We start from the raw sequence: 10,434 nt of genomic DNA, 5'->3' as shown, positions 1-10,434 counted from the left end.
AACATGTTTTAATTTGTCATACCTGCAAAGTATTATGCTCAGTGCTGAAGATCCTGTGCATAGCTTTTACTGTATGAGCTCAGTGCTGAAGATCCTGCCTGGGTTGGGGTTCTTTATAAAGCTGCTGTATTTGGATGTTCTTATATTGTGTCTGCAGGCAATTGTTTGATGTAATGATTTCAACCTATTTTAAAAGAGAATATATGAAATGGGTTTTTAGTATTTAATAAATCATTTCTACCTCATTTATTGGTTGGTTGTTTCTGTGCTGCCATAATTAAAGTGCCCCAGTATTTATAGAAACATTGCTGTCACACAACTGTAAAATCATTTAAACATTTATTCTTGTGACAAAGTAATGAAAAAAGCATTTGGGCATGACTTGATGATAGATTAGGAGATATATTTAAAAGTGTTCCCACATTTCTTGAAGGAATCAACATTATTTTTAATAAAATTGTAACATATACTGCAGATCCTTGGAGAGTCCCATGAACCTCAAAGGCAACTCTTTTTGTGCCCAGGAGCAAAGAAGCCATTACAGCTTGTACTGGAAGATTTAATAGGTGTCATAATTTATCATGTAAACCGAAAAGTGTTTCTTAATTAAGTGCGTGCGTTAATGAATTTTTTAATTTGATCCCTGGAAGCACTTTGCTATGCTAATTGCAATATTCCACGCATTAGTTAGCCGCTATTGCCCTTGGCTATTTGGGACTCTAAGAAAGAGACCTTTTATTCATCTAAAGTTCATGAACTCATACAGCTTCAACAATTGTGTTCTAGAAAAAGCAAGGCATTGAGACTTGAAATATTTGTTTATGCCTTATAACTTGTGGTCAAGAACTTGATTAAAAGCATTTAGTCCTCAAGCTCTCTGAAACTCACTTCTAGGTTCTTTCTTAATCTTAAAACATGCTTTATTTCATTTGTCCTTTTATCAGAGAGCAGATTAGAGTCCTTTTGAAATTTGTTATATTTTTGTAAATTGTTAAGTGAAGCTTGTACATGATAAACACTACTGTATATAAATTAAATTGGGATAGTATGTTATGGCATGATAAGATGTAGTTTAAAGGGTGAGGGATGTACACCTGTAGAAAAAGTTATTTTTGAATTGGATTAGCTAAATTTGAATTCACTAGTGTACTGTAATGTCAGAAATTAACATTTCAAAGGGCTCCCGAGTGGTGCATCCAGTAAAGGCGCTCCTCGCAGGATGTGCCCTATAGCCTGGAGATCGCTGGTTCGAATCCAGGCTATGTCACAGCTGACCGTGACCGAGAGTTCCTAGGGGGCGGCGCACAATTGGCTGAGCGCTGCCCGGGTAGGGAGGGCTTAGGTCGGCAGGGGAATCCACGGCTCACCGCGCATCAGCGACCCCTGTGGCCGATAGGGCGCCTGTGGCTCTGCAGCGGAGCCGCCAGATCTGTGTTGTCCTCCGGCACTATAGGTCTGGTAGCATTGCTGTGGATCTGCAGTGCGAAAAATGACGGCTTGGAAGGAGCACGTTTCGGAGGACGCGTGTTTCAGCCTCCGTTTCCTGAGTTGGCGGGGGGGGTTGCGAGCGGTGAGCCGGGGATACAGATAATAATTGGGCATGCTAAATTGGGGTGAAAACCGGGGTAAAAATAATTGGCAACGACTAAATTTAAAAAAAAAAAAAAAAAAAAAAAAAAAGAAATTAACATTTCAGCACAGAGAATCTGCCATGGATGAGATTTATTGATTGCAATTGTAGATGATGAACTGTGGTGGGTGCTCAGGGCCCGATTACTGTGATGGGCACTCAGGGCCCAAGTGAATAATAAATTTGTCTGGAGGCCTCGTCCGTGGGTGCGCAAAAGCTACCTGTATAAGGCCAGCTGGAAAAATATGAACGGTTACATGCATCCCAGTGCCGCAGCTAGGAAGTGGCTATGAGCCAGCCCCCCCCAAAAGACGAGGCTGATAAATCATGAATGAAAAATAATAATGATTAACGCACCCCCTTGAGCATGCCACCTACCCCCCAAATATTGAAAAATCAATGCAAATGAAAGCTGAGACATGGCCTGTCCCCCGGAGCATCACTACACCGGGGGAAAGAGCCCAGCCCCTCCAGCCCGACCACGCACCCCGCAGAACTAAATACAAACCGCTCAGCACTCAGGTAAGGATAAACCCCCTCTGGCTTAAAGTGTAACATAACCCTGCACAGAGAGTACAAGAAATACGTTACTTTACCTTTGCTATCACCTGTTTTGTACAAATCACAGCAGTATATTTTTCAACACAATCCCGATGGTTTTGATTTTTTCATGCATCATTGTGGCAATGCGCCCCGTCCCTGTGTGCATTTGTGTGTATGTTGCGTGTGTTAATGTTGGTGTATAGTCATTGGTACACGGGATATAAACGGGTCTGTGTTTCACGTGTATTTAGAAAGTGTAGATTTGTATTTAGGCACGAGGAGAGCACAAATCACTTCACGTGCTGGTTAAATGTAATGTGTGGCACGGGGTTGCACGTAATTAATTCACGTGCTGGGATTCAAGTGAATAATTAATTAGTAATTGAATCCCAGCACAACAGTATATATAGATGCACATTTTCACTCAGTCGGGGTTTAGGTGTTCGGTGAGTGGAGAACGAGTGTGGAGAAGGAGAAATTAAATAATAAGAAAGAACGTAAATATAAAGTGAATAACTGTCTCGCTCACCGTGTTTCGTTTGTCTGTCTGTGCACTGTCTGTTTACTGTGTAGTCCGTTTTGTTTGTCTTTTTATTTTGGCGTGTAGTGCCGTGTCCCGTGTTTTTGTGTTTAAAACCTTTTATTTTCTGTTTATTAAATGCTGAGCGCGATCACGCGCCCAGCTTATACCAAACCACATCTCTCTGTCTGTTTGTGTTCCTGTTTCTGGTCTGACGCCACCCACTCCGGCCGTCTTTGTGACAATCATATGTAAATTAAGTTGGTCATTATTTTTTTTTCAACTTTTACTCGTGAGTGTTCACTAATAGAGTTTAAAGGTCACATTGGCTACGTTTACTACAACTTTTGGCACGCAAAATTAGATTTTTGATGTCATCTTACTATACTTTTCTAGAGTGGAATGCCTGGAAGGGGTAGTTTCATTTGATTAACATTGTCCCATGGGTCAACATGCGTCAAATTCCTGGGACAAATTGAAGAATCATCATCTTACTGAGACAGAAATACACTTCCTTATGTTCTGTAACCCTGTTGCAAATCTTGCATTAAGAAATGCTTATCGCATAGCTTCACAACAACTAACCCAAAGACCAAAAAATATGCCTGACAGGAAATGACATCACTGTTTCCCCATGATTGTCAAAGGTACATACTAAGGAATTTCACATCAAACTTTCCTAAGCAATCTCAAAAACAAAGTCATCGGTTTATACATTTATTTATATATAAAAAAAAGGTTAAAAATGTTACATAATTGAGGTAGTCCAGGTTGTCGACCACTGAAGCTCACAGTGAAGCTATTGATACTGATGGTCGCATTGCTGGGTGAGGAGGAGCGAGACAACACATTACTAATACATAAACTATTAATGTGTTTCGTTTTACGGTTCCCTCTGAAAAAAAAAAGTGAAATCCAATAAGTAGTAGTGGTACCCTATTGGCACAACTTTAGCACATTAATTAATCTCACTCGTGCTGCGAGGGAAGAACTTGAAGGAAGTCATTAACAAAAAATACATTTAACCATTCTGTTCAACAAATAAATAATCAAGGATGACAAGTACGATATTCCAGTTACACCGACTGTAAACTTGCATGGACACGATTAGGTAAGTTCAATTGGAATATTTCTGTAATATCACTCTGAAATCTTACAAAGACTAATGCAATGCTTGTTTCATTCGTAGCACGAGTCTTTTGATGCATGCAGCACTTAGAAGCTTCTTGTAAACCCATGTCAAAATAAAAAAAAGTACAGGTCAAGTGGAGGTTTTTTCAGGACCAGTAACGCTACTATCATAGGGTGCTACCTTTGTTGTAAACATAGCCTTTGTCACATGATCTGATTGGAATGAGGAAAGATGTTCTGTCCTGACAGTTAGGATTCTTTAGACAAGCTCAAAGCAGCTTAAAGCCAGGTAAAGAGATTTAGAGATACATGATAATACCACCGAACCACTCTGAAAAAAACACCATAAAACAAAGTTGGAGGTCTGGGCAATCTTATTGATGTGAAATTAATTATACTGAAATTCTTGTTAATCATCAATTTCAGAAGTCTAAAGAAGTTCTGTTCAGTTTGGCTGTGTATAAGGACCAAGTCCGAGGCCCCCTAATTAAAACGTAACTTTAAATGGCAGTGTTTGGCAAGAACATTTAGGATGGAATATTCTTTAGATGCATGTCTAATTTGCACAGTAATATAATTTAAGACCACTAGATATCAAGCTCTTGACTGGTAATAAAAAAGTTGCTTAAGCACCAGAATTTATAATGGTTCTTATTCTGTCAAATAATTGACTTCTCGCTCATTACCAGAAAATGATTTAGAAAGTTTTGAAAGAGAGATGTGCAATGGTGATTATATTTTTCCGTGTACAGTTTATACAGGATGTTACAACAAAAAGTCTGAAAGTCAAGCATCCCAAATTGGAGCATAAAAGAACACATGTGCATATAATAATTCATATAATACTTAAATACAATTAGATAACTGTTTCTTTATTTATTTATTTAACACACATAAAACCATGATGCTTGGCCTAAACATTTCACACGCACAAAAACAGCAAAGTTAAATGTAGAACAAAGGGGCAGCTTTATAAATAACAAATTAAATACCGACAGTGTATCCGAACAAAGTCATAAACACACAATCACACAGTAATGCTTCCTATGATAATAAAAAGTCTGATGCTTAACAATTTCCTTATAGCTGAGCTGAACTGAAATCTCAGCAAAGTGTTTTATAAACCAGCCTATTAACTGATATATAAATGCAGAGCTCATTCCTCGGAAAGGTTTTTTTTTTTTTCATCAGCTACTGAGGAAACTCGCTTCAACGGCAAAAACATAGATAATCCATTCAATTATTAAAAGTCTATTGATATGCATCAAGTGTATATTTATGTGTGAGATTAGATGACATTCAAGACATATTTCAATGCTCACAGTTTCATTAGGTTCCTCCATTTAATTCTGGATCAGTCGTTTATGTCAAAAACTGTATATAATATTCAGCAAGGACACTAATGCAGTTTCCTAACCCTCTTTAAAGATATACGTTTTACAATTAGTGGCCTGTGCTAGGTGTTTGACATATGACCATTATGCATGATTGACACTCTTCCCAAGTATTCAACCGGAACATTCTACAGTATTGTAAATCAGAAAGCTTTACATATCGATTCCTAATATCAAATACAAGCAAAAAGAAAAAAAGTAAATGACCATGTCAAACAATTATAAAAAGAAGCGTTTCATGTTCATGAAACTTAAAATATCTTAACATCATTAGCCAATAATTGATTAATGGCCAAGCAAGATGTTCTACAATGATAATTCATGGCAACATTTAATCTTGATGACAATATTAAAAGCATAATCTTCAGAGGACAGCCTTATATTGTTGCTACAATTAATCTGTTCAAACAACATCCTAATGAGCCACACACCCTCTCAGGAAGCTGATGGTTTATTATTCACATGCAATTAGTGAAGTATATGTCCTTAAAATGACGCTCACTCCCTTTACAAAAAGCAAACTAAACAAAAGTATATTTAGCCAAGTAAAAAGTATTCAGTTTCAACATGGCATGCATTGCATTTTCAATGCGGAGTTCCCTGTTAAACTAAAGATCTTGCCAATGTAAAATTGCAGTGGTGATGCGGTTCTCAGTAATGATAGACACAAGACAGTTTACAGTGAAAAAGCAGCTCTTTATTTGCTGATAAATAATAATACCTGGCTCTGACACAGGGTTCAGTCCCGAAATAATAATAGAAGTAGACACACACTTTTAAACACACATGATCACAAGTCCAGCAGTGAGTGCTCCAAGTGCAAGTGGTGATTCCTTACAGTTTATTCATGACAGTAATGGTGTAGAGTGATCTGGGGTGGGTGCTGGCTTTAAGCGATAGCTCCCAGATTAGTTAGCCGTCTACAAATGACAAATAACACAGGTTACAAGACTGGCAAATAATACATACAAAACTCACGTTTTTCTACACAGTACTCCTTGCAGGTCGATGCATAACCATAACACAAGGAACAGATCGCTCAACCACATTCCCTGATATACCTTCAGTCACGCCCCCTGTGGTAGCGAGTGCAATCACGTCTCCTCCAATCCATAACTGACACATCGCCTACCGCAGTAAGGAGCTGACTTCTAGTATTGTGGCTTCGCCCCGTTTTTGGATGGCCAACTTCCCGACTGACCCTGGAATGAACTGTCAAACCATCCAGTCCGGGGCACACTGTTCCTGTTACACAGCGCCCTCACAGGTCGGGAGGGAGATTGTTGACTCGGATTCATTCTCTCTCTGTCAGAAAAATGTATTAGTGAAATTTACAAGCAAAGTTTGAATTGTTTTTTATGCATATTTTGTCACTTCATATGCTCTGGGGATATTGTAGATAATTCCACAGTCTCTCAAATTCTCTCCTACTAAATTTTTATCAATTTAATGTACATCTCTAATGTATATCTGGTGGTTGTAGGAGATGAAATATGAACTTTGAAAGCGTTTGCCAAGCAGTGAATTATGGAAAGTGTATTTTTTTTTCCCCAGATGAATTAGTCAAAATCCCTTTTGACCAAAACTATTACACATACTGCACTAAAACCATATGTCTGATCCCTACAGGAGCAAACTGAAACAAAAATATGTTGTTTACTTTAAAATAAATACAACAAATGTTTAGGCATATGGTTTCTAAATTGATAAAAAAAAAAAAAAAAATACATTTCAAGTTCATTTTTTATAAATATTTTTGTAGTTTTATACTATTAACATAATGTTATTTGTTTCTGAAAATATTTCTCCTATATTTTTAAAAAACGTTTATGAATTGTAGTGTTACCTAGTGTTTAAACACCTTTTGAAAAATCATTAGGATTAAGAAGCACTGAAAGCTTATAAAATATTCCTTGGATCATTTCCAAATGTAAACTGCACTTAGACAAGTCTGGCACTACAAATGGAAAGAAAAGAAACAGATGGGGCAAATAATAAAATACAAATGATTAATGTCACTTAGACTGTCATTAGTCTGTTCTCTAAAAGAGAATGTTTATGCTTTTTTATATATTTTAATACTGCAATCATGGTAAGTGTCTAAGCCTATCAGGTCACTTCCTGGACTTGCAGCATCTAATTCAGCAAATGCTAAGGATTTGATTATAAATGCATAGGCTTAAAATAATAATTAGTCCCCCTCATTTCATTACAGGGTTCACAGGAAGATCAAACCTATCACCAACCCTGTAGGAGTGAACCACAAAAAATACCAATCATACAAAAAAAGAGAAACCGTTGACTCAACACCCAAATGCATCAGGCAAACAATGTCATTTCAGCGACGTAAGGTAATTAATTTCATGTGCTTATGCATTCAAGAAATATCTTCAACTACAAACTGCAGTAGTAGTCATTTGTTCTTTAAGAGCAAATCACAATCAGAATGACTCTTATAGTAATACAGTGAGGTTGTTACTCATCTTTCTGATAAGGAGAGATAAAACCCAGCGGTTGACAATAAATGAAAAATAAGATGTTTTTTTTTTAATAATTTCAATTCGGTGCAAGAGTATACATGCATTTGCAAACAATCTGCTTCATACAGAAACAAGAGCTGTCCCAGCACTACATGAGCAGTGGAAGTGTGTGGGTGTTGCTAAAATATAAGCCAGGAAGTGGCCCTATATTGTGGCAGTGCAAAGGAAATCATCATTTTTCAACTGTATACCGTCACTGGGGGCTGTCATGCACCCATCAAAGGGAAATAAGACATGACAGAGAGACACTGTAGTAAAACAAATTATCTGTTTCACAACAAACTTGGCTTACCTTTTACCTGTTTCAGACCTCTTTAGTGACCTTGTGAAATATTACCCATGTGCACAACTGAATGTATATTACAACATAGAAGCAAATCAAGCAAGTCTAGTTTTTGTTCCACTTTTGGAGTGGTGGGAACGAGGAGTTCTTGGATGTAGTTGCAAATATGAGAACAATACTGGTTCACTTTTCAATACAAAGTAAAAACTCAGTTTTAGTTTTTAGAACCCTATTGTATAGAATGGCCCATACATCTCAATAACCTAAAAAAATGCCCTTTCAATCTTGTTTTTGTGAAAATACTGAACATGACATCACCTTCACTGCTGCTTTGGGAACTTCACGCTTCACTTTGCCAGTACTTTGTCACATGTCTGCTGGCCTGCTCTTCCCCCAAGCTCCTTGACACACAACACCTCTACGCCAGCCTGGCGTGGCTGATCAAGCTGTTCCAACAACTGGAAGACATCACAAGTTAAACACTCATTATTTTAATTTGATGCTAATCATGTGTTAATGAGACTAATCCTTGCAATGATTCAGGTAATTTGCTTAATGGCTGCCCAGAGTACAGATTACAGCAATCAGTCACGTTTGATAAGACGTCTGTTGCAGTGAAAACTGTCAGGTAGATGAGGTGGGGGAATACTTAGGAACAGGTGATGGATTTGACCAAGGGCCTTTGACTTCGAACAATGTATAGTTATTCAACATTACAGGTGACATTGTGTGGGTAACTCTTTATATAGTAATACAGACCAGCCTCTCCTGGGTGATGCTTAATAGCTTGCAATAGAGGCCAGCGGTCCAGGTGTTGTGTCTTTACTAAACACACATGTCCAAGGCATTCAAGGGCACGTGTGTGGCACAGTTAAACTGTTTCCTAGTGTAGTTGTTACATTAAATGTTATGAAAAATGTGCTTGTATTTTTTAAAGCCACAGTAGAATTTGTTAAAGTGCTTGCAGCTAACACAATTATTTCATAAATCTTAACTGTTGCGCAGTTTCATTCACTATGTAAGTCAGAAATGTGCAGGTTACAAAGAATCACATGTTATGGAAAGCATGTGTTTTCATTTTAAAACATGATACAACGCCAGGTTTAAGAAATGTCTTTGTTTGCTTACCTTGCATTCCAGGAAGTCTGTTACTGCTTTACTTCAAAGCATCTTAATGGCTGTGTGATGGGATACACCCGCCCCTATGTTTACTTGGATTTAATATAACAAAACATGAACACAAAAACAAATAGGCCAAAACAAACAGTTGAAACAAAAACTATGTATATATTTTAAAGATGGTGGGTGTAAACCCAGCCGCTGCTTTCAATCACACACACGGTTTCACAAACTCCCCTACACTCCAATGATAATTATACATATACATTTAACAGCACAGCACGCAGACCTTCACCAGATATCACCAACATTAACCATAATCCTTTTTTCTCCATTACCACCTGTGCCCCTATCTAAAGGGGATCTAAAGGACACAGTTTGTGTGGGAGAAGTTAGACAACAAGCAGTGGAAGGGTTGAAGAGCATAGACAGCTGCGCTCTACCAGGTAAACTAAAACTCTGGTGCTTTCAGTTTGGTCTACTGCCGAGGTTGCTGTGGCCACTGACTGTGTACGAGGTTTCTTTGACAACAGTAGAGAAGCTGGAAGCTTTAATCAGTTCATACATCAGGAAATGGTTGGGAGTTCCACGCTGCCTCAGCAGAGTGGGACTTTATGGTAAAGGAATACTGCAGCTACCAGTCTCTGCTCTAACCGAGGAGTTTAAGTGCGCCAAGGTCAGACTGGAAATGACATTAGTAGAGTCACGCGATAAATGCGTAAGGGAGGCAGCACCTGTGTTGAAAACTGGAAGAAAGTGGGCGGCAAAGAAAGCTGTGGAAGATGCAAAGGCTGCCCTTCAAATTGGTGATATCATGGGGCAAGTTCAGCATGGAAGAGGGGGTCTTGGTTTCAGTTCAACTCCTCCTACATGGCACAAGGCGGCCCCAGCTCAAAGGAGGAAGCTGGTAGTCAACGAGGTGCAAAAGCAGGAGGAGAGGATGAGGTGTATAAAGGCCATTTCCCAGGCCAAACAGGGAGAATGGATGAGATGGGAGAGTGTGGAACAACGCAAGATTGGCTGGCAAGACCTATGGTCAATGGAACAGAGCAGGATCAGTTTCCTCATCAGGTCAACATATGATGTTCTCCCATCACCACAGAATCTAAACCTCTGGGTAGGAGAGGATCCCTCATGTCCTTTGTGTTCAACACCTGCAACATTAAGGCACATTTTGACAGGATGTAAGGTGGCTCTTAGCCAAGGACGGTTTACTTGGCGCCATGACCAGGTGCTGCAATGTTTGGCCTTAGCATTGGAAGACAAGCGTAACA

The 10,434-nt window shown here is 38.7% G+C and overlaps 1 long non-coding RNA gene across 1 annotated transcript; it reads right to left on the bottom strand.

Annotated features, from left to right (window-relative positions):
- Positions 1-5,477: 5,477 nt before the first annotated feature.
- On the bottom strand, positions 5,478-9,470 carry LOC131697912 (uncharacterized). The gene is made up of 3 exons (XR_009307536.1): positions 9,170-9,470; positions 8,360-8,499; positions 5,478-6,138 (listed from the first exon to the last, which is right to left on the bottom strand). It is a non-coding gene; the product is annotated as an uncharacterized LOC131697912 (long non-coding RNA).
- Between the last annotated feature and the right edge of the window lie 964 nt (positions 9,471-10,434).

This window comes from Acipenser ruthenus, chromosome 2 (assembly GCF_902713425.1).
Source record: "Acipenser ruthenus chromosome 2, fAciRut3.2 maternal haplotype, whole genome shotgun sequence".
NCBI classification, from domain to species: Eukaryota; Metazoa; Chordata; class Actinopteri; order Acipenseriformes; family Acipenseridae; genus Acipenser; species Acipenser ruthenus.
The sequence above is the reverse complement of the archived record's forward strand: the minus strand, read 5'-3'. Positions and strand labels throughout refer to the sequence as shown.